The sequence below is a fragment of the Hyla sarda genome, unplaced genomic scaffold (genome assembly GCF_029499605.1).
Source record: "Hyla sarda isolate aHylSar1 unplaced genomic scaffold, aHylSar1.hap1 scaffold_779, whole genome shotgun sequence".
Classification (NCBI taxonomy): Eukaryota; Metazoa; Chordata; class Amphibia; order Anura; family Hylidae; genus Hyla; species Hyla sarda.
Genome location: NW_026610802.1, coordinates 65,861 through 88,811, shown reverse-complemented (window position 1 = coordinate 88,811; position 22,951 = coordinate 65,861). Strand labels below are relative to the sequence as shown.

Sequence of the window (22,951 nt, the reverse complement as noted above, 5' to 3'; positions counted from 1 at the left end):
GCTAAAGTCGCAGAAATGTCACACATATTTGGCCTGCAACTTTCTGTGCGACAAATTCAGACAGGAAAAATCAGTATAAATCCTTAGAAAATTATCCCCCAGTGTCTCCATCTGCTGGCGGTATTGAATAAGCATTGCTGCACTGATGGGGTATGCATTAGACGAAAAAAAAGAAGAAAAAGAAGAATAATACGCCCAGAAAAGAGGCGAAAAGGAGAAAAACGTAAAAAAACGTGAAAAAAAAGTAAGAGGAAGAGAAGGGAAAAAAAGGTGGAAATGGGTTTAAAAGTGATTTCGGCGGAGAAATATATATATATATATATATATATATATATATATATATATATATATGCGCACACACACACATAGATATAAACGTATTCTCCGTTGAGATATTGCAGCCGCTGCTGTGTCCAGGCCCAGGAGCCTTAGCACTGTGCTGTGATGTCACTCAATACCACTGACATCACTAGGTGTAAACAACATCTCTCCTTTGCTGTGTATGTGACTATGGAGCTGTTTGGTGATGTCGTCTATTACGGCCTTCATAGAAGCAACAGGAGATTGTTGCATCCATCTTGAACCCTCAGAACTACAGTGCTATGATGTCACTCACTTCCACAGGCCTTGCAGAGTGTAAACAACAACAACCCAGCTTTGTTGTGTATGTAACCATAGGGATTTGTGATGTCACCTAGAACCTTCACAGCAGCGACAGCTTTATGAGGAGCATCAGCACTGCTCTGCCTGAGCAGAACCATCACCGCCATAGGTTGTCAAATAACCCGGATTTAACCCACACAGGTAAGTCCAATGGGGTGCAGGCATGTCCTCTATGCTTACAGCTTCCCGTGGGTGTTGGTTTGATACCGTTTGGGGACAGCCAAGGAGGCATCTGCAGGCAACAAAGGTAGGTGTGTGCTTGTGTGTGTGTTTCCTATGCAGATCCTAAGCCCAGTGTCACATGCAAGTAGGAGGAGTAAGAAGGGTTCCTGGCAAATCCGGGTTATGGATTGCATTTAAAAAGGCCCCGTGGGAGTGCAATGGGCCCCTGTCTTGCTGCTTAGCAATAATGGTATGGGTTTAGGTTCTGCTGTGTGTACTGGTGGTTGACTGCCCCCCAGCCCAGAGTGTGCATGGAAAATTGTCTGGCAGCCTCCCTGACAGCAAGCAGTGATAGTGCCCATGAAGGGGACCTTGTTGGGCCCGCCCCTTTCACGGTTATCGCTTCTCGGCCTTTTGGCTAAGATCAAGTGTAGTATCTGTTCTTATCAGTTTAATATCTGATACGTCCCCTATCTGGGGACCATATATTAAATGGATTTTTGAGAACGGGGGCCGATTTCGAAGCTTGCTTCCGTCGCCCTATGCATTGACCCGATATGGCAGTATCTTCGGGTACAGTGCACCACCCCCTTACAGGGTTAAAAAGAAAGATTCCTACTTTCATTGCTACCTGCTTGCTGGCTAGCCAGCTAGCCAGCCCTGTGGGCCTTGCTGCTGCTGCAGCCAAAAAACAAAAGGTGGTGCTGCTGCTGCTTCTGCTGCTTCTGCTTCTGCTTGTGTCTGGCCCCTGTTGGAGCGTCCAGGCACAGGACTTCTGCTGCTGCTGACTAAATGGCCTCCTTAATTGGATCATTTGAGTAGCCAGCACACCTGTGCAGGTAGGGCATGACATGATAGGCAGCTGCCTTGATAGCGGGTGGGTGCTGAATGTTCCTAATTGACAAAATAAGATTAATGCTTATGAAGAAATATAAAATCTCATCCCTTCCCCAATATCGCGCCACACCCCTACCCCTTAATTCCCTGGTTGAACTTGATGGACATATGTCTTTTTTCGACCGTACTAACTATGTAACTATGTAACATAACATGGGGGGGGGGGGGGTCTCCTGGCTGTTCACACAGGTGTGTCATTGCTGTACATTGACCATGCATTGCTTCTGTGGTATTGCAAAGGCAAAGACAAATGCTTCCAGCCATCCATTGCACTAATGGATTGGTCATCAGCTGGCTGTCTATGTCCCGCATCAATATAGACCAAAGTACAGAGGGTTAGGCTATGCTATTGTGCACCTACCTGATGCATCAGAAGGTGCGAGGCCCTTGCTAAATTCTGTGCACAGACTTTGAGATCTATGCTTTAGACTGTATCTAAACCTGCTCCAACATGGACTGACATTCTGGCCTACTTTCAGCCGATGCGACTTGTCTGTCGCTGAACAGTCGCTTTTTATGTATTCAGCACCTATGTATAATGTTGTAAAAATGCTCTAGAAGCTAAAGTCGCAGAAATGTCACACATATTTGGCCTGCAACTTTCTGTGCGACAAATTCAGACAGGAAAAATCAGTATAAATCCTTAGAAAATTATCCCCCAGTGTCTCCATCTGCTGGCGGTATTGAATAAGCATTGCTGCACTGATGGGGTATGCATTAGACGAAAAAAAAGAAGAAAAAGAAGAATAATACGCCCAGAAAAGAGGCGAAAAGGAGAAAAACGTAAAAAAACGTGAAAAAAAAGTAAGAGGAAGAGAAGGGAAAAAAAGGTGGAAATGGGTTTAAAAGTGATTTCGGCGGAGAAATATATATATATATATATATATATATATATATATATATATATATATATATGCGCACACACACACATAGATATAAACGTATTCTCCGTTGAGATATTGCAGCCGCTGCTGTGTCCAGGCCCAGGAGCCTTAGCACTGTGCTGTGATGTCACTCAATACCACTGACATCACTAGGTGTAAACAACATCTCTCCTTTGCTGTGTATGTGACTATGGAGCTGTTTGGTGATGTCGTCTATTACGGCCTTCATAGAAGCAACAGGAGATTGTTGCATCCATCTTGAACCCTCAGAACTACAGTGCTATGATGTCACTCACTTCCACAGGCCTTGCAGAGTGTAAACAACAACAACCCAGCTTTGTTGTGTATGTAACCATAGGGATTTGTGATGTCACCTAGAACCTTCACAGCAGCGACAGCTTTATGAGGAGCATCAGCACTGCTCTGCCTGAGCAGAACCATCACCGCCATAGGTTGTCAAATAACCCGGATTTAACCCACACAGGTAAGTCCAATGGGGTGCAGGCATGTCCTCTATGCTTACAGCTTCCCGTGGGTGTTGGTTTGATACCGTTTGGGGACAGCCAAGGAGGCATCTGCAGGCAACAAAGGTAGGTGTGTGCTTGTGTGTGTGTTTCCTATGCAGATCCTAAGCCCAGTGTCACATGCAAGTAGGAGGAGTAAGAAGGGTTCCTGGCAAATCCGGGTTATGGATTGCATTTAAAAAGGCCCCGTGGGAGTGCAATGGGCCCCTGTCTTGCTGCTTAGCAATAATGGTATGGGTTTAGGTTCTGCTGTGTGTACTGGTGGTTGACTGCCCCCCAGCCCAGAGTGTGCATGGAAAATTGTCTGGCAGCCTCCCTGACAGCAAGCAGTGATAGTGCCCATGAAGGGGACCTTGTTGGGCCCGCCCCTTTCACGGTTATCGCTTCTCGGCCTTTTGGCTTCGATCCCGTGCGGTTTTCCGGGCGGGTTAGGAGTTGAAAGGGGTGGTGATCGGGGCCCTCTTTGCGGGGGGCCCTGGGTTATTTCGGAGTTGCGATAGTGGGTTTCATCGCCTGCAAAAATGAGTGGAGGAGAGAGGATTCGCGGAATGGAAGACACGGTCAGGATTTTCGTCCCAACGGAACATCGGGGAACGGTTGGCCTGGACCAGATTGTGCTGGAGATTCTACGCAGGCTCCAGTACCTAAAGGTAACAGATGTATTTGCAATGCAAGATTTCCCTAGACAGGGTATTTATGATGTCACATTTGTTAATTCCGAGATTTGTCAGAGGGTCTACAAGGACCTGGAAGGAATGAAGAGAAAGAATGAGCCGGATATTATGAGGAAAGTTAAAGTAGAGCCTTTGTTTCTGAGTACAGAGAAAGTGGTCATCGTACATATGTACAATCCCAAAGTTACAGACTCAATGGTAACAAATTTTCTTTATCGTTATTGTGAAGAAGTGAAGTTTTTTGGAAAACTAAAGAACAGACATGGTTTTTTTAATTGTAAAAGGAAATATGTTGTGAAGTTCAAGAAGGATGAGTCTATGGAGGAGGGAATTAAGAGTATTCCTCAAGTTTTTTCCATTGGAGGAGAGCGTGGTTTTTGTTTTTATGAGGGGCAGCTTCAGTTTTGCCGCAAATGTCAAGCATATGGCCACGTGCAGGACGCATGTCCTGTGAAGGGTGTTGTTTGTAGGAACTGTGGCAAGACTGGGCATGAAACAAGTTTTTGCGTTGAGGAAAAGACTTGTGATATTTGTGGGAGTAATTCCCATTTGGCAAGAGGATGTCACTTATGGTACAAGAGAAGGAGTTATGCTGATGCGGCTGGAAGTAAAGGTGGACAGAGCAATGAACAGGGAATGGGAAGGAGGTCTTTTTCAGAAGCCACAGGTGTGGATGGAGGTGTGGATGGAGGTGAAAAATCTAATGTGGAGGGGGAATGTGAAGTCGGGAGGAGCGCAGGTGGTACGATTGTTAAAAATGTTGTTGCTCAGGTGGATGTGATTAAAGAGGCTTTTGTGGAGACAAGTGTGGTGGTTGAACAGGAGTATAAGAAAGTGGTCTCCACAAGTGAAGTAACATGTGCAAAGGGGGTGGAGGTCAAGAAGATTGAAACTGTGTATGGAGATGTGTTTCCTTGTGGAAGCATGAGTGGTGATGTGGAATGTCCAGACCCTGTTGTGGGGGAGGAGGAGGGAATGGAATTTCAAGAAAATGTGCAGTCATCTGAGAAGTCCCTTACACCTGCTCAGAGATTTGTCAGCAGTGATGAGGAGGATGAGGTGGGGGTGGAAAGTAAAAGAAGTAAAAAAGGAAGTTGGACTGGGGATCAAGAGGACCCAGTGGTTGGAAGAGGAGTTGAAATGGACAGGGACTCTGATCCAGGGTCGCCTGATTGTTATGAAAATGTTTTAAGGAAAGTTGAGAGTCAGAGCAGTAATTTTTAACTATGATGGATATTAAAGTTTTGATTTTATTCATTTTAGTTATTATGACTCTTATCGTAACAACCCTTAATGTCAGGAGTATTGGATCAGAAGTAAGAAGAGCTGCTATTTTTGAGGTGTTGGAGAATGTGAGAGCTGATATAATATGTTTACAGGAGTGTGCAATTAAATCTGCACCTTATGCTGATGAGTGGAGGATGGGACAATCTTTTTGGTCAACTAGTACGGATAACAAGAATGAAGGAGTTGGTTTTTTAATCAAAAATAATAATATCAAAGTTTTAAATTGCCAGATTTTAATACCCGGCCGTTGCATGGTTTTAAACTTTGAGTTTTTAGACCAGAGGATTAGAGTTTTTAACGTATATGCCCCAGCAGAGAAGAAAGAGCGGTTGGTTTTTTTAGAGTCCTTGAAGTTTTTTATCCCTGGTCGGGAAAGTACTATAGTGGCTGGTGATTTTAACTGTATCCGTACTGTTAATGACCGTGAGAGTGCTGCTGAAGTCCGAACTGACATTACCTCTAATGCTTTAAATCAATTAGTACAAGACTTACACTATATAGATGCTGGACTGATGATTGACACTGATGATAGATATACATATGTATCGGATAGTGGTCACTGTAAATCCCGGATAGATTATATTTTTGTGTCTGAAGGGATGAAGGTGGCCCGGTGTAATCAGATGATGTCGATTTTCTCAGATCATAAAATTTTATCTGCTGAAATAAGCATCTCAGAGTCCATTGCCTTTGGTAGGGGACTCTGGAAGTTGAATGTGAGTTTACTTGAAGAAGAGGAGGTAATGGCAGGTTTTAAAAATATATTTTTATCCTGTGCTGCTAAACAAGACTGTTTTAAAAATATTTTAGACTGGTGGGATTGGGCTAAAGTGAACTTTGCTGGTTATTTTAAGTCTGTTTGCATTAAGAGAGCACAGGAGAAGAGGCGGAGAGATGAGACTTTAGTTTCACAGTTGGAGACTCTCTTTAAGTTTAAGAACGCTGGTCTAGAGGTGGATGCTGAAATTTGTGAAATTAAGGAAGAGATGAAGACAAGGTTGAAGGAAAGAGGAAGGAATATTGTTTACAGGGCTAAGGTGCAACATTTGGAGGAGAATGAACAATGTAGTCGATATTTTTTTAAAAAGTGTTTTAAGCCAAAGGGGGTCTTTAAGTCGGTTTTAACCTCAAGTGGTGAGGTGGTTGGTAGGGAGATGGAGGAGGAGGTTTGTAAATTTTATGAAACACTTTTTAGTAATGAAAGTAAAGCTGCTATTAATGAAATGGAAGACTACTGTAACATTTTAGAGGATCAAATTCCAGATGAGGAGAAAGTTTTTTTGGTGGAAGATGTTAGTGAAAATGAAATTAGAATGGCGCTGAATGGAATGGCAAAAGGTAAAACCCCTGGTAGTGACGGCCTTCCAGCTGAGTTTTATGTTGTATTTTGGCCTCTTTTAAAAGATGTTTTTACTCGGGTTGTGCAATATGTTTTTAAGTTTGGGATTTTAGCTGATTCAATGAAGAAGGGAATTATCACACTAATACATAAGAAAGGTGACGAACGTGATATAAAAAATTGGAGACCAATTTCATTGTTAAACAGTGACTATAAAATTATTGCTAAAATTGTTGCAAACAGGCTTAGGAATATTATTGGCCATATGGTAGATAATTACCAAGTATGTGCTGTACCCGGTAGAAGAATTACTGATAATTTATTGATTTTAAGGGATGTTATTTATTATTGTAATTTTAATAAGGTGCCTCTTTTTGTCGAGTCAGTAGATTTCGAGAAGGCCTATGATAAAGTCGCACACAAATTTATGTTTACGGCCCTAAAACATATGGGGATCCCAATGAAGTTATTACATGTTATTAAAGGGTTATATAATGGTGTTACTGGACAAGTTTTAATGAATGGCCATGTTGGTCCTGCTTTTAAGATTTTATCAGGGGTTCGGCAGGGTTGCCCACTCTCCCCAATCCTTTTCATCTGTGTAATAGAGGCCTTGTTAAAGAATGTTCAGAAAGACAAATGTGTTAAAGGAGTTTTTATACCTGGCAGTGGTGGGAGTGATCTTAAGGTTTTAAGCTACATGGATGATGTTGTGTTTACATGTACTTCAAAAGCAGATTTGAATAGAGTGAATTTGCATATTCAAATTTTTTGCTGTGTGGCCGGAATGTGTGTAAACTGGGGCAAATGTCATTTGGTGAATTTTGGGAAATGCGAAGATGTGTTGGTGGATGGAGTAGAGATAAAGGAGAATGTGGAAGTTTTAGGGGTCATTTTTGAAAAGAATCTTAAAGGGACAGAGACTTACAACAAGCTGGACAGTAAAATTGAAAAGAAATTGAATTTTTGGAAATTGAGGAGTTTATCCCTTAAAGGGAAAGTACTTGTTATTAAGACTGTGATTTTACCTTTACTTTTATATACTGCGATGGTTTTTCCACCTGGTAAGCTTTGGATGAGGAAGACAACAAGAAGACTTTTTGTTTTCTTTTGGGGATCCAAAATGGAAAAAATGAAAAGAGAGAAGGTAATGAGTACTGTTAAGAATGGTGGATATGACTTTCCAAATATTGATTTGTTTTTAAAGTTACACTATTTTCTTTTAATTTTCAAGACGATCCAGTGCAATAGTAAAACAGCTGATATGTGTAAATATTTAGCAGGATGGTTGTTTTCTAAGTGGGGCTGGTGTGAGAGGGATCTGAGGAAACCAATGGCGCTGATTATACCTACCTTTTATGTGGTTCTTCGGTCTTTCAATGATCAGTTTAATTTGAGCTCCTTGGGGAAACCTGAAAAGAAGAAAATAGAATATGAGTTGAGAAAGAGTGAAAAATTTAATGAAGTACCATTCTGTAATATTGCACAGTCAGTTAAGATTTGGAGCCTTTTTAATTCCTTTGGTTTATCAAATAGACAAAAAGATGTGGTATGGATGTCTTACCATGGTTGCCTCCCAACTCGAGTGTTTTTAAGAGGAAGAGGAATAAGAGTGAGTGAACAGTGTCCAAGAGAGGGTTGTGGAGGTAAAGAAGATATTGTACATTTGTGGTGGGACTGTTTTTATGCCAAGGAAGTTTTTAGGCTTTTAACAAGATTTTTTATTGCACTTGTGGGTTTTAATGATTTTACTTTTGAGAAAATTTTTATCGGTCAGGACTTTAACATGAAGAATGATGCGCGTGTTACTTGGATAATTTTTTCTGTTTTTAAAGAAGTTTTATGGGACTCCAGGAATTTGCTTGTTTTTAAAAATGTTTCCATTTCTCCAAGTGAATGTAGGAGGTTGTTGCTCGGAAGACTTTTTATTGCATATTTATTAGATAAGAAGAGAATGGGAGAAGACAATGCTGAAAAGATCTGGAAATATACCCAATGGTGGAAACTGTAAGTCTGACCAGTTTATGTTTTGTTTTTTAAATGTTTTTGTTTTCCTTCAGCTTTCACCTTTTGGTTTTAAGTTCTTGACCCTCGGTTCCCTTTTTTTTGTCTTTCCGCATGATGTTTTTTCAGACATTGTTTTAAGTGACGAGTCCTGGTAGGAGACCTGATGATCGTTCAAACAATAGTCTGTAACTGAGGAAAAAAAAAAAAAAAAAAAGAAAGAAAAAAAAAAAAAAAAAAAAAAAAAAAAAAAAATCTGTTCTTATCAGTTTAATATCTGATACGTCCCCTATCTGGGGACCATATATTAAATGGATTTTTGAGAACGGGGGCCGATTTCGAAGCTTGCTTCCGTCGCCCTATGCATTGACCCGATATGGCAGTATCTTCGGGTACAGTGCACCACCCCCTTACAGGGTTAAAAAGAAAGATTCCTACTTTCATTGCTACCTGCTTGCTGGCTAGCCAGCTAGCCAGCCCTGTGGGCCTTGCTGCTGCTGCAGCCAAAAAACAAAAGGTGGTGCTGCTGCTGCTTCTGCTGCTTCTGCTTCTGCTTGTGTCTGGCCCCTGTTGGAGCGTCCAGGCACAGGACTTCTGCTGCTGCTGACTAAATGGCCTCCTTAATTGGATCATTTGAGTAGCCAGCACACCTGTGCAGGTAGGGCATGACATGATAGGCAGCTGCCTTGATAGCGGGTGGGTGCTGAATGTTCCTAATTGACAAAATAAGATTAATGCTTATGAAGAAATATAAAATCTCATCCCTTCCCCAATATCGCGCCACACCCCTACCCCTTAATTCCCTGGTTGAACTTGATGGACATATGTCTTTTTTCGACCGTACTAACTATGTAACTATGTAACATAACATGGGGGGGGGGGGGTCTCCTGGCTGTTCACACAGGTGTGTCATTGCTGTACATTGACCATGCATTGCTTCTGTGGTATTGCAAAGGCAAAGACAAATGCTTCCAGCCATCCATTGCACTAATGGATTGGTCATCAGCTGGCTGTCTATGTCCCGCATCAATATAGACCAAAGTACAGAGGGTTAGGCTATGCTATTGTGCACCTACCTGATGCATCAGAAGGTGCGAGGTCCTTGCTAAATTCTGTGCACAGACTTTGAGATCTATGCTTTAGACTGTATCTAAACCTGCTCCAACATGGACTGACATTCTGGCCTACTTTCAGCCGATGCGACTTGTCTGTCGCTGAACAGTCGCTTTTTATGTATTCAGCACCTATGTATAATGTTGTAAAAATGCTCTAGAAGCTAAAGTCGCAGAAATGTCACACATATTTGGCCTGCAACTTTCTGTGCGACAAATTCAGACAGGAAAAATCAGTATAAATCCTTAGAAAATTATCCCCCAGTGTCTCCATCTGCTGGCGGTATTGAATAAGCATTGCTGCACTGATGGGGTATGCATTAGACGAAAAAAAAGAAGAAAAAGAAGAATAATACGCCCAGAAAAGAGGCGAAAAGGAGAAAAACGTAAAAAAACGTGAAAAAAAAGTAAGAGGAAGAGAAGGGAAAAAAAGGTGGAAATGGGTTTAAAAGTGATTTCGGCGGAGAAATATATATATATATATATATATATATATATATATATATATATGCGCACACACACACATAGATATAAACGTATTCTCCGTTGAGATATTGCAGCCGCTGCTGTGTCCAGGCCCAGGAGCCTTAGCACTGTGCTGTGATGTCACTCAATACCACTGACATCACTAGGTGTAAACAACATCTCTCCTTTGCTGTGTATGTGACTATGGAGCTGTTTGGTGATGTCGTCTATTACGGCCTTCATAGAAGCAACAGGAGATTGTTGCATCCATCTTGAACCCTCAGAACTACAGTGCTATGATGTCACTCACTTCCACAGGCCTTGCAGAGTGTAAACAACAACAACCCAGCTTTGTTGTGTATGTAACCATAGGGATTTGTGATGTCACCTAGAACCTTCACAGCAGCGACAGCTTTATGAGGAGCATCAGCACTGCTCTGCCTGAGCAGAACCATCACCGCCATAGGTTGTCAAATAACCCGGATTTAACCCACACAGGTAAGTCCAATGGGGTGCAGGCATGTCCTCTATGCTTACAGCTTCCCGTGGGTGTTGGTTTGATACCGTTTGGGGACAGCCAAGGAGGCATCTGCAGGCAACAAAGGTAGGTGTGTGCTTGTGTGTGTGTTTCCTATGCAGATCCTAAGCCCAGTGTCACATGCAAGTAGGAGGAGTAAGAAGGGTTCCTGGCAAATCCGGGTTATGGATTGCATTTAAAAAGGCCCCGTGGGAGTGCAATGGGCCCCTGTCTTGCTGCTTAGCAATAATGGTATGGGTTTAGGTTCTGCTGTGTGTACTGGTGGTTGACTGCCCCCCAGCCCAGAGTGTGCATGGAAAATTGTCTGGCAGCCTCCCTGACAGCAAGCAGTGATAGTGCCCATGAAGGGGACCTTGTTGGGCCCGCCCCTTTCACGGTTATCGCTTCTTGGCCTTTTGGCTAAGATCAAGTGTAGTATCTGTTCTTATCAGTTTAATATCTGATACGTCCCCTATCTGGGGACCATATATTAAATGGATTTTTGAGAACGGGGGCCGATTTCGAAGCTTGCTTCCGTCGCCCTATGCATTGACCCGATATGGCAGTATCTTCGGGTACAGTGCACCACCCCCTTACAGGGTTAAAAAGAAAGATTCCTACTTTCATTGCTACCTGCTTGCTGGCTAGCCAGCTAGCCAGCCCTGTGGGCCTTGCTGCTGCTGCAGCCAAAAAACAAAAGGTGCTGCTTCTGCTGCTTCTGCTTCTGCTTGTGTCTGGCCCCTGTTGGAGCGTCCAGGCACAGGACTTCTGCTGCTGCTGACTAAATGGCCTCCTTAATTGGATCATTTGAGTAGCCAGCACACCTGTGCAGGTAGGGCATGACATGATAGGCAGCTGCCTTGATAGCGGGTGGGTGCTGAATGTTCCTAATTGACAAAATAAGATTAATGCTTATGAAGAAATATAAAATCTCATCCCTTCCCCAATATCGCGCCACACCCCTACCCCTTAATTCCCTGGTTGAACTTGATGGACATATGTCTTTTTTCGACCGTACTAACTATGTAACTATGTAACATAACATGGGGGGGGGGGGGGGGTCTCCTGGCTGTTCACACAGGTGTGTCATTGCTGTACATTGACCATGCATTGCTTCTGTGGTATTGCAAAGGCAAAGACAAATGCTTCCAGCCATCCATTGCACTAATGGATTGGTCATCAGCTGGCTGTCTATGTCCCGCATCAATATAGACCAAAGTACAGAGGGTTAGGCTATGCTATTGTGCACCTACCTGATGCATCAGAAGGTGCGAGGCCCTTGCTAAATTCTGTGCACAGACTTTGAGATCTATGCTTTAGACTGTATCTAAACCTGCTCCAACATGGACTGACATTCTGGCCTACTTTCAGCCGATGCGACTTGTCTGTCGCTGAACAGTCGCTTTTTATGTATTCAGCACCTATGTATAATGTTGTAAAAATGCTCTAGAAGCTAAAGTCGCAGAAATGTCACACATATTTGGCCTGCAACTTTCTGTGCGACAAATTCAGACAGGAAAAATCAGTATAAATCCTTAGAAAATTATCCCCCAGTGTCTCCATCTGCTGGCGGTATTGAATAAGCATTGCTGCACTGATGGGGTATGCATTAGACGAAAAAAAAGAAGAAAAAGAAGAATAATACGCCCAGAAAAGAGGCGAAAAGGAGAAAAACGTAAAAAAACGTGAAAAAAAAGTAAGAGGAAGAGAAGGGAAAAAAAGGTGGAAATGGGTTTAAAAGTGATTTCGGCGGAGAAATATATATATATATATATATATATATATATATATATATATATATGCGCACACACACACATAGATATAAACGTATTCTCCGTTGAGATATTGCAGCCGCTGCTGTGTCCAGGCCCAGGAGCCTTAGCACTGTGCTGTGATGTCACTCAATACCACTGACATCACTAGGTGTAAACAACATCTCTCCTTTGCTGTGTATGTGACTATGGAGCTGTTTGGTGATGTCGTCTATTACGGCCTTCATAGAAGCAACAGGAGATTGTTGCATCCATCTTGAACCCTCAGAACTACAGTGCTATGATGTCACTCACTTCCACAGGCCTTGCAGAGTGTAAACAACAACAACCCAGCTTTGTTGTGTATGTAACCATAGGGATTTGTGATGTCACCTAGAACCTTCACAGCAGCGACAGCTTTATGAGGAGCATCAGCACTGCTCTGCCTGAGCAGAACCATCACCGCCATAGGTTGTCAAATAACCCGGATTTAACCCACACAGGTAAGTCCAATGGGGTGCAGGCATGTCCTCTATGCTTACAGCTTCCCGTGGGTGTTGGTTTGATACCGTTTGGGGACAGCCAAGGAGGCATCTGCAGGCAACAAAGGTAGGTGTGTGCTTGTGTGTGTGTTTCCTATGCAGATCCTAAGCCCAGTGTCACATGCAAGTAGGAGGAGTAAGAAGGGTTCCTGGCAAATCCGGGTTATGGATTGCATTTAAAAAGGCCCCGTGGGAGTGCAATGGGCCCCTGTCTTGCTGCTTAGCAATAATGGTATGGGTTTAGGTTCTGCTGTGTGTACTGGTGGTTGACTGCCCCCCAGCCCAGAGTGTGCATGGAAAATTGTCTGGCAGCCTCCCTGACAGCAAGCAGTGATAGTGCCCATGAAGGGGACCTTGTTGGGCCCGCCCCTTTCACGGTTATCGCTTCTCGGCCTTTTGGCTAAGATCAAGTGTAGTATCTGTTCTTATCAGTTTAATATCTGATACGTCCCCTATCTGGGGACCATATATTAACCCCTTCAGGACGGAGCCCATTTTGGCCTTAAGGACCGGAGCGTTTTTTGCACATCTGACCACTGTCACTTTAATCATTAATAACTCTGGAATGCTTTTAGTTATCATTCTGATTCCGAGATTGTTTTTTCGTGACATATTCTACTTTAACATAGTGGTAAATTTTTGTCGATACTTGCATCCTTTCTTGGTGAAAAATCCGTAAATTTGATGAAAAATTTGAAAATTTAGCATTTTTCTAACTTTGAAGCTTTCTGCTTGTAAGGAAAATGGATATTACGAATACATTTTTTTTTGGTTCACATATACAATATGTCTACTTTATGTTTGCATCATAAAATTGACGTGTTTTTACTTTTGGAAGACACCAGAGGGCTTCAACGGTCAGCAGCAATTTTCCGATTTTTCACAAAATTTTCAAACTCAGTATTTTTCAGGGACCAGTTCAGGTTTGAAGTGGATTTGAAGGGTCTTCATATTAGAAATACCCCATAAATGACCCCATTATAAAAACTACACCCCCCAAAGTATTCAAAATGACATTCAGTAAGTGTTTTAACCCTTTAGGTGTTTCACACGAATAGCAGCAAAGTGAAGGAGAAAATTCACAATCTTCATTTTTTACACTCACATGTTCTTGTAGACCCAATTTTTGAATTTTTACAAGGGGTAAAAGGACAAAATTTTTACTTGTATTTGTAGCCCAATTTCTCTCGAGTAAGCACATACCTCATATGTCTATGTAAAATGTTCGGCGGGCGCAGTAGAGGGCTCAGAAGGGAAGGAGCGACAAGGGGATTTTGGAGAGTACGTTTTTCTGAAATGGTTTTTGGGGGGCATGTTACCTTTAGGAAGCCCTTATGGTGCCAGAACAGCAAAAAAACCCCACATGGCATACCATTTTGGAAACTAGACCCCTCGGGGAATGTAACATGGGATAAAGTGAACCTTAATACCCCACAGGTGTTTCACGACTTTTGCAAATGTAAAAAAAAAAAAAAAAATTTTACCTAAAATGCTTGTTTTCCCAAAAAATGTTTATTTTTAAAAAGGGTAATAGCAGAAAATACCCCTAAAAATTTGAAGCCCAATTTCTCCTGATTCAGAAAACACCCCATATGGGGGTGAAAAGTGCTCTGCTGGCGCACTACAGGTCTCAGAAGAGAAGGAGTCACATTTGGCTTTTTGAAAGCGAATTTTGCTCTGGGGGCATGCCGCATTTAGGAAGCCCCTATGGTGCCAGGATAGCAAAAAAAACCCCACATGGCATACCATTTTGGAAACTAGACCCCTCGGGGAACGTAACAAGGGGTTAAGTGAACCTTTATACCCCACAGGTGTTTCACGACTTTTGCATATGTAAAAATTTTTTTTTTTTTTTTACCTAAAATGCTTGTTTTCCCCAAAATTTTACATTTTTAAAAAGGGTAAAAGCAGAAAATACCCCCCAAAATTTGTAACACAATTTCTCCCGAGTACGGCGATACCCCATATGTGACCCTAAACTGTTGCCTTGAAATACGACAGGGCTCCAAAGTGAGAGCGCCATGCGCATTTGAGGCCTAAATTAGGGATTGCATAGGGGTGGACATAGGGGTATTCTACGCCAGTGATTCCCAAACAGGGTGCCTCCAGCTGTTGCAAAACTCCCAGCATGCCTGGACAGTCAACGGCTGTCCGACAATACTGGGAGTTGTTTTGCAACAGCTGGAGGCTCCGTTCTGGAAACAGTGGCGTACCAGACGTTTTTCATTTTTATTGGGGAGGGGAGGGGGGCTGTGTAGGGGTATGTGTATATGTAGTGTTTTTTACTTTTTATTTTATTTTTTGTGTTAGTGTAGTGTAGTGTTTTTAGGGTACAGTCGCACGGGCGGGGGGTTCACAGTAGTTTCTCGCTGGCAATTTGAGCTGCAGCAGAAAGTTTGCGGCAGCTCAAATTTGCAGCCCGATACTTACTGTAAGCCTCCGCCCATGTGAGTGTACCCTGTACGTTCACATTGGGGGGGACATCCAGCTGTTGCATAACTACAACTCCCAGCATGCCCGTTGGCTGTCGGTGACTGCTGAGAGTTGTAGTTTTGCAACAACTGTAGGTACACTGGTTATGTATCACTGAGTTTGTGACCTAACTCAGTGTTTCACAAGCAGTGTGCCTCCAGCTGTTGCAAAACTACAACTCCCAGCATGTACGGTGCATGGTGTAAGGTGACTGCTGAGAGTTGTAGTTTGCAACAGCTGGAGGCACACCGGTCGTGAAACACTGAGTTAGGTAAAAAAAAACTCTTGAGTTTCACAACCAGTGTGCCTTCAGCTGTTGCAAAACTACAACTCTCAGCAGTCACCGACAGCCAACGGGCATGCTGGGAGTTGTAGTTATGCAACCAGCAGATGCACCACTACAACTCCAAGCATGCACTTTAGCTGTTTGTGCAAGCTGGGAGTTGTAGTTATACAACAGCTGAAGGTACACTTTTCCATAGAAAGAATGTGCCTCCAGCTGTTGCAAAACCATAAGTCCCAGCATGCCCATAAGGGAATGCTGGGAGTTGTGGTGGTCTGCCTCCTGCTGTTGCATAACTACAGCTCCCAGCATGCCCTTTTTGCATGCTGGGAGCTGTTGCTAAGCAACAGCAGGAGGCTGTCACTCACCTCCTGCTGTTGCTTCATCGCTGCACTGTCCCTCGCCGCCGCAGCTGCTCCTGGGGCCCCGATCCCAACAGGGGCGCCGGGGATCGGGGTCCCCAGCACCGGGGGTCGTCTTCCCGCACCCGCTCACGCCCTCCGGAAGAGGGGCGGAGCGGGTGCGGGAGTGACACCCGCAGCAGGCGCCCTGATTGGTCGGCCGGTAATCCGGCCGACGAATCAGGGCGATCGTGAGGTGGCACCAGTGCCACCTCACCCCTGCAGGCTCTGGCTGTTCGGGGCCGTCAGAGACGGCCCCGAACAGCCAGTAATTCCGGGTCACCGGGTCACCGGAGACCCGATTGACCCGGAATCGCCGCAGATCGCTGGACTGAATTGTCCAGCGATCTGCGGCGATCGCCGACATGGGGGGGCATAATGACCCCCCTGGGCGATATGCCGGGATGCCTGCTGAACGATTTCAGCAGGCATCCGGCTCCGGTCCCCAACCGGCTAGCGGTGGGGGCCGGAATTCCCACGGGCGTATGGATACGCCCTCGGTCCTTAAGGACTCGGGATGCAGGGCGTATCCATACGCCCTATGTCCTGAAGAGGTTAAATGGATTTTTGAGAACGGGGGCCGATTTCGAAGCTTGCTTCCGTCGCCCTATGCATTGACCCGATATGGCAGTATCTTCGGGTACAGTGCACCACCCCCTTACAGGGTTAAAAAGAAAGATTCCTACTTTCATTGCTACCTGCTTGCTGGCTAGCCAGCTAGCCAGCCCTGTGGGCCTTGCTGCTGCTGCAGCCAAAAAACAAAAGGTGGTGCTGCTGCTGCTTCTGCTGCTTCTGCTTCTGCTTGTGTCTGGCCCCTGTTGGAGCGTCCAGGCACAGGACTTCTGCTGCTGCTGACTAAATGGCCTCCTTAATTGGATCATTTGAGTAGCCAGCACACCTGTGCAGGTAGGGCATGACATGATAGGCAGCTGCCTTGATAGCGGGTGGGTGCTGAATGTTCCTAATTGACAAAATAAGATTAATGCTTATGAAGAAATATAAAATCTCATCCCTTCCCCAATATCGCGCCACACCCCTACCCCTTAATTCCCTGGTTGAACTTGATGGACATATGTCTTTTTTCGACCGTACTAACTATGTAACTATGTAACATAACATGGGGGGGGGGGGGTCTCCTGGCTGTTCACACAGGTGTGTCATTGCTGTACATTGACCATGCATTGCTTCTGTGGTATTGCAAAGGCAAAGACAAATGCTTCCAGCCATCCATTGCACTAATGGATTGGTCATCAGCTGGCTGTCTATGTCCCGCATCAATATAGACCAAAGTACAGAGGGTTAGGCTATGCTATTGTGCACCTACCTGATGCATCAGAAGGTGCGAGGCCCTTGCTAAATTCTGTGCACAGACTTTGAGATCTATGCTTTAGACTGTATCTAAACCTGCTCCAACATGGACTGACATTCTGGCCTACTTTCAGCCGATGCGACTTGTCTGTCGCTGAACAGTCGCTTTTTATGTATTCAGCACCTATGTATAATGTTGTAAAAATGCTCTAGAAGCTAAAGTCGCAGAAATGTCACACATATTTGGCCTGCAACTTTCTGTGCGACAAATTCAGACAGGAAAAATCAGTATAAATCCTTAGAAAATTATCCCCCAGTGTCTCCATCTGCTGGCGGTATTGAATAAGCATTGCTGCACTGATGGGGTATGCATTAGACGAAAAAAAAGAAGAAAAAGAAGAATAATACGCCCAGAAAAGAGGCGAAAAGGAGAAAAACGTAAAAAAACGTGAAAAAAAAGTAAGAGGAAGAGAAGGGAAAAAAAGGTGGAAATGGGTTTAAAAGTGATTTCGGCGGAGAAATATATATATATATATATATATATATATATATATATATATATATATATGCGCACACACACACATAGATATAAACGTATTCTCCGTTGAGATATTGCAGCCGCTGCTGTGTCCAGGCCCAGGAGCCTTAGCACTGTGCTGTGATGTCACTCAATACCACTGACATCACTAGGTGTAAACAACATCTCTCCTTTGCTGTGTATGTGACTATGGAGCTGTTTGGTGATGTCGTCTATTACGGCCTTCATAGAAGCAACAGGAGATTGTTGCATCCATCTTGAACCCTCAGAACTACAGTGCTATGATGTCACTCACTTCCACAGGCCTTGCAGAGTGTAAACAACAACAACCCAGCTTTGTTGTGTATGTAACCATAGGGATTTGTGATGTCACCTAGAACCTTCACAGCAGCGACAGCTTTATGAGGAGCATCAGCACTGCTCTGCCTGAGCAGAACCATCACCGCCATAGGTTGTCAAATAACCCGGATTTAACCCACACAGGTAAGTCCAATGGGGTGCAGGCATGTCCTCTATGCTTACAGCTTCCCGTGGGTGTTGGTTTGATACCGTTTGGGGACAGCCAAGGAGGCATCTGCAGGCAACAAAGGTAGGTGTGTGCTTGTGTGTGTGTTTCCTATGCAGATCCTAAGCCCAGTGTCACATGCAAGTAGGAGGAGTAAGAAGGGTTCCTGGCAAATCCGGGTTATGGATTGCATTTAAAAAGGCCCCGTGGGAGTGCAATGGGCCCCTGTCTTGCTGCTTAGCAATAATGGTATGGGTTTAGGTTCTGCTGTGTGTACTGGTGGTTGACTGCCCCCCAGCCCAGAGTGTGCATGGAAAATTGTCTGGCAGCCTCCCTGACAGCAAGCAGTGATAGTGCCCATGAAGGGGACCTTGTTGGGCCCGCCCCTTTCACGGTTATCGCTTCTCGGCCTTTTGGCTAAGATCAAGTGTAGTATCTGTTCTTATCAGTTTAATATCTGATACGTCCCCTATCTGGGGACCATATATTAAATGGATTTTTGAGAACGGGGGCCGATTTCGAAGCTTGCTTCCGTCGCCCTATGCATTGACCCGATATGGCAGTATCTTCGGGTACAGTGCACCACCCCCTTACAGGGTTAAAAAGAAAGATTCCTACTTTCATTGCTACCTGCTTGCTGGCTAGCCAGCTAGCCAGCCCTGTGGGCCTTGCTGCTGCTGCAGCCAAAAAACAAAAGGTGGTGCTGCTGCTGCTTCTTCTGCTTCTGCTTGTGTCTGGCCCCTGTTGGAGCGTCCAGGCACAGGACTTCTGCTGCTGCTGACTAAATGGCCTCCTTAATTGGATCATTTGAGTAGCCAGCACACCTGTGCAGGTAGGGCATGACATGATAGGCAGCTGCCTTGATAGCGGGTGGGTGCTGAATGTTCCTAATTGACAAAATAAGATTAATGCTTATGAAGAAATATAAAATCTCATCCCTTCCCCAATATCGCGCCACACCCCTACCCCTTAATTCCCTGGTTGAACTTGATGGACATATGTCTTTTTTCGACCGTACTAACTATGTAACTATGTAACATAACATGGGGGGGGGGTCTCCTGGCTGTTCACACAGGTGTGTCATTGCTGTACATTGACCATGCATTGCTTCTGTGGTATTGCAAAGGCAAAGACAAATGCTTCCAGCCATCCATTGCACTAATGGATTGGTCATCAGCTGGCTGTCTATGTCCCGCATCAATATAGACCAAAGTACAGAGGGTTAGGCTATGCTATTGTGCACCTACCTGATGCATCAGAAGGTGCGAGGCCCTTGCTAAATTCTGTGCACAGACTTTGAGATCTATGCTTTAGACTGTATCTAAACCTGCTCCAACATGGACTGACATTCTGGCCTACTTTCAGCCGATGCGACTTGTCTGTCGCTGAACAGTCGCTTTTTATGTATTCAGCACCTATGTATAATGTTGTAAAAATGCTCTAGAAGCTAAAGTCGCAGAAATGTCACACATATTTGGCCTGCAACTTTCTGTGCGACAAATTCAGACAGGAAAAATCAGTATAAATCCTTAGAAAATTATCCCCCAGTGTCTCCATCTGCTGGCGGTATTGAATAAGCATTGCTGCACTGATGGGGTATGCATTAGACGAAAAAAAAGAAGAAAAAGAAGAATAATACGCCCAGAAAAGAGGCGAAAAGGAGAAAAACGTAAAAAAACGTGAAAAAAAAGTAAGAGGAAGAGAAGGGAAAAAAAGGTGGAAATGGGTTTAAAAGTGATTTCGGCGGAGAAATATATATATATATATATATATATATATATATATATATATATATATATATATATATATATGCGCACACACACACATAGATATAAACGTATTCTCCGTTGAGATATTGCAGCCGCTGCTGTGTCCAGGCCCAGGAGCCTTAGCACTGTGCTGTGATGTCACTCAATACCACTGACATCACTAGGTGTAAACAACATCTCTCCTTTGCTGTGTATGTGACTATGGAGCTGTTTGGTGATGTCGTCTATTACGGCCTTCATAGAAGCAACAGGAGATTGTTGCATCCATCTTGAACCCTCAGAACTACAGTGCTATGATGTCACTCACTTCCACAGGCCTTGCAGAGTGTAAACAACAACAACCCAGCTTTGTTGTGTATGTAACCATAGGGATTTGTGATGTCACCTAGAACCTTCACAGCAGCGACAGCTTTATGAGGAGCATCAGCACTGCTCTGCCTGAGCAGAACCATCACCGCCATAGGTTGTCAAATAACCCGGATTTAACCCACACAGGTAAGTCCAATGGGGTGCAGGCATGTCCTCTATGCTTACAGCTTCCCGTGGGTGTTGGTTTGATACCGTTTGGGGACAGCCAAGGAGGCATCTGCAGGCAACAAAGGTAGGTGTGTGCTTGTGTGTGTGTTTCCTATGCAGATCCTAAGCCCAGTGTCACATGCAAGTAGGAGGAGTAAGAAGGGTTCCTGGCAAATCCGGGTTATGGATTGCATTTAAAAAGGCCCCGTGGGAGTGCAATGGGCCCCTGTCTTGCTGCTTAGCAATAATGGTATGGGTTTAGGTTCTGCTGTGTGTACTGGTGGTTGACTGCCCCCCAGCCCAGAGTGTGCATGGAAAATTGTCTGGCAGCCTCCCTGACAGCAAGCAGTGATAGTGCCCATGAAGGGGACCTTGTTGGGCCCGCCCCTTTCACGGTTATCGCTTCTCGGCCTTTTGGCTAAGATCAAGTGTAGTATCTGTTCTTATCAGTTTAATATCTGATACGTCCCCTATCTGGGGACCATATATTAAATGGATTTTTGAGAACGGGGGCCGATTTCGAAGCTTGCTTCCGTCGCCCTATGCATTGACCCGATATGGCAGTATCTTCGGGTACAGTGCACCACCTCCTTACAGGGTTAAAAAGAAAGATTCCTACTTTCATTGCTACCTGCTTGCTGGCTAGCCAGCTAGCCAGCCCTGTGGGCCTTGCTGCTGCTGCAGCCAAAAAACAAAAGGTGGTGCTGCTGCTGCTTCTGCTGCTTCTGCTTCTGCTTGTGTCTGGCCCCTGTTGGAGCGTCCAGGCACAGGACTTCTGCTGCTGCTGACTAAATGGCCTCCTTAATTGGATCATTTGAGTAGCCAGCACACCTGTGCAGGTAGGGCATGACATGATAGGCAGCTGCCTTGATAGCGGGTGGGTGCTGAATGTTCCTAATTGACAAAATAAGATTAATGCTTATGAAGAAATATAAAATCTCATCCCTTCCCCAATATCGCGCCACACCCCTACCCCTTAATTCCCTGGTTGAACTTGATGGACATATGTCTTTTTTCGACCGTACTAACTATGTAACTATGTAACATAACATGGGGGGGGGGGGGGTCTCCTGGCTGTTCACACAGGTGTGTCATTGCTGTACATTGACCATGCATTGCTTCTGTGGTATTGCAAAGGCAAAGACAAATGCTTCCAGCCATCCATTGCACTAATGGATTGGTCATCAGCTGGCTGTCTATGTCCCGCATCAATATAGACCAAAGTACAGAGGGTTAGGCTATGCTATTGTGCACCTACCTGATGCATCAGAAGGTGCGAGGCCCTTGCTAAATTCTGTGCACAGACTTTGAGATCTATGCTTTAGACTGTATCTAAACCTGCTCCAACATGGACTGACATTCTGGCCTACTTTCAGCCGATGCGACTTGTCTGTCGCTGAACAGTCGCTTTTTATGTATTCAGCACCTATGTATAATGTTGTAAAAATGCTCTAGAAGCTAAAGTCGCAGAAATGTCACACATATTTGGCCTGCAACTTTCTGTGCGACAAATTCAGACAGGAAAAATCAGTATAAATCCTTAGAAAATTATCCCCCAGTGTCTCCATCTGCTGGCGGTATTGAATAAGCATTGCTGCACTGATGGGGTATGCATTAGACGAAAAAAAAGAAGAAAAAGAAGAATAATACGCCCAGAAAAGAGGCGAAAAGGAGAAAAACGTAAAAAAACGTGAAAAAAAAGTAAGAGGAAGAGAAGGGAAAAAAAGGTGGAAATGGGTTTAAAAGTGATTTCGGCGGAGAAATATATATATATATATATATATATATATATATATATATATATGCGCACACACACACATAGATATAAACGTATTCTCCGTTGAGATATTGCAGCCGCTGCTGTGTCCAGGCCCAGGAGCCTTAGCACTGTGCTGTGATGTCACTCAATACCACTGACATCACTAGGTGTAAACAACATCTCTCCTTTGCTGTGTATGTGACTATGGAGCTGTTTGGTGATGTCGTCTATTATGGCCTTCATAGAAGCAACAGGAGATTGTTGCATCCATCTTGAACCCTCAGAACTACAGTGCTATGATGTCACTCACTTCCACAGGCCTTGCAGAGTGTAAACAACAACAACCCAGCTTTGTTGTGTATGTAACCATAGGGATTTGTGATGTCACCTAGAACCTTCACAGCAGCGACAGCTTTATGAGGAGCATCAGCACTGCTCTGCCTGAGCAGAACCATCACCGCCATAGGTTGTCAAATAACCCGGATTTAACCCACACAGGTAAGTCCAATGGGGTGCAGGCATGTCCTCTATGCTTACAGCTTCCCGTGGGTGTTGGTTTGATACCGTTTGGGGACAGCC

At 44.3% G+C, this 22,951-nt stretch overlaps 4 non-coding genes and 3 pseudogenes across 4 annotated transcripts; all 7 read left to right on the top strand.

The window, feature by feature from the left end:
- Positions 1-1,223: 1,223 nt before the first annotated feature.
- Positions 1,224-1,414, top strand: LOC130346255 (U2 spliceosomal RNA). The gene has a single exon (XR_008884591.1). It is a non-coding gene; the product is annotated as a U2 spliceosomal RNA (small nuclear RNA).
- Positions 1,415-8,671: 7,257 nt separating this feature from the next.
- Positions 8,672-8,842, top strand: LOC130346224 (U2 spliceosomal RNA; annotated as a pseudogene).
- Positions 8,843-10,928: 2,086 nt separating this feature from the next.
- Positions 10,929-11,119, top strand: LOC130346277 (U2 spliceosomal RNA). Its single transcript, XR_008884611.1, has one exon. It is a non-coding gene; the product is annotated as a U2 spliceosomal RNA (small nuclear RNA).
- Positions 11,120-13,201: 2,082 nt separating this feature from the next.
- Positions 13,202-13,301, top strand: LOC130346282 (U2 spliceosomal RNA; annotated as a pseudogene).
- A 3,165-nt stretch (positions 13,302-16,466) lies between these two features.
- LOC130346230 (U2 spliceosomal RNA) lies at positions 16,467-16,633 on the top strand (annotated as a pseudogene).
- Positions 16,634-18,725: 2,092 nt separating this feature from the next.
- LOC130346253 (U2 spliceosomal RNA) lies at positions 18,726-18,916 on the top strand. The gene has a single exon (XR_008884590.1). It is a non-coding gene; the product is annotated as a U2 spliceosomal RNA (small nuclear RNA).
- A 2,095-nt stretch (positions 18,917-21,011) lies between these two features.
- Positions 21,012-21,202, top strand: LOC130346245 (U2 spliceosomal RNA). Its single transcript, XR_008884582.1, has one exon. It is a non-coding gene; the product is annotated as a U2 spliceosomal RNA (small nuclear RNA).
- The last annotated feature ends 1,749 nt before the right edge of the window (positions 21,203-22,951 follow it).